Source organism: Dipodomys merriami, unplaced genomic scaffold (genome assembly GCF_024711535.1).
Source record: "Dipodomys merriami isolate MVZ:Mamm:240054 unplaced genomic scaffold, mDipMer1.0.p SCAF_869, whole genome shotgun sequence".
In the NCBI taxonomy this organism is placed as follows: domain Eukaryota; kingdom Metazoa; phylum Chordata; class Mammalia; order Rodentia; family Heteromyidae; genus Dipodomys; species Dipodomys merriami.
Window position 1 is genome coordinate 22,359 of NW_027206478.1, and position 1,471 is coordinate 23,829.

Sequence of the window (1,471 nt, forward strand, 5' to 3'; positions counted from 1 at the left end):
CCTCAAAATACTTCACATAGATCTCCCCTATGATCCAGCAATCCCACTTTTGGTCATTTACCCAAATGCTTACAAACAAGACCACACTAAAGCTACCAGCACAACTATGTTTATTGCAGCATTATTTACCATAGCTAAGCTATGGAACCAGTGCCCCTCAGTAGATGAATGGATCAAGAAAATGTGGTATATATACACAATGGAATTCTGTGCCTCCATCAGAAAGAATGACATTGCCCCATTTGTTAGGAAATGGAAAAACTTGGAAAAATTTATATTAGGTGAAGTAAGCCAGGCCCAAAGAAACATAGGTCCCATGGTTTCCCTTATTTGCAATATATAGTATATGTATAAGTCAAGCAAAAAAGATTCAGATAATGTGATGTTAAGAAAATGAACACTTAGATATGCATTTAAATGTTTTTTTTCTTTCATGCATTTGTTTCTAACGCATTTATAAGATTATTTCTTTGTTGCTTTGTATGTCCCTCCCCCACAGTATAACCCCTGCTTTCACTATATTTGATGTCGGTATAATCTGTGGAGGAGATGGGGAAAAAGAAGTCGTTTAAGGATACAGGTGGACCCGTTGCAACAATGAGAAGTACAAGTTGTCATGTCGAAAACGAACTTTACAACTTTGGTGGGGGGGGGGAGGAGGAGCCGGGGGAGGAGGCTGGGAAGAGTTGTGAAGAGTAAACAAAGGAAGAGGCTGCAATGCTTGATAAGAAATGTACTCATTATATTGCCCATGTAATTGTAACCCCTCTGTACAGTGTGTTCACAGAAAATAAAAAGAAAAAGAAAAAAATAAAAAAAGAAATATATGGTTGTAAAATTTCACGACAATTCTTTTGAACTTCCTTTTTTTTCAATTGTGCAGTTTAAAAAATCAATTGCACTTTAGATATAAAAAATATTCTGTGCTCAATTCAGCATCACATACACTAACATTGGAACGATACAGAGAAGATTAGCATGGCACCTGCACAAGGATGACATGCAAATTCGTGGAGTGCTCCAGATTTTTACAACAGAAGCTGGAGGGGATGTGGCCACAAGGGAACCATACAGCATTGTTGGTGGGAATGTAAACGTGTTCAACCACTTTGGAAAGCATTATGGAGGTTCCTCAAAAGATTGCCCATAAAGCTCCCCTTTGACCCAGCAATCCCACTTTTGGGGATTTACCTAAATGACCACAAACAATACCATACTAAAACTACTATCACAACTATGTTTATTGCAGCAATATTTATGATAGCTAAGATATGGAACCAACTTAGATGTCCCTTCTAGATGAATGGATCAAGAATATGTGGTATATATACACAATGGAATTCTATGCCTCCATCAGAAAGAATTACATTGCCCCATTTGTTAGGAAATGGAAAGACTTGTAAAAAAATATATTAAGTGAAGTCAACCAGGCCCAAAGAAAATTGCCAGTGGGTTTACAAAGTTGTGTTTA

At 37.3% G+C, this 1,471-nt stretch overlaps 1 non-coding gene across 1 annotated transcript; it reads left to right on the forward strand.

The window, feature by feature from the left end:
• The first annotated feature begins 923 nt into the window (after positions 1-923).
• LOC138820366 (U6 spliceosomal RNA) lies at positions 924-1,030 on the forward strand. The gene has a single exon (XR_011369849.1). It is a non-coding gene; the product is annotated as a U6 spliceosomal RNA (small nuclear RNA).
• The last annotated feature ends 441 nt before the right edge of the window (positions 1,031-1,471 follow it).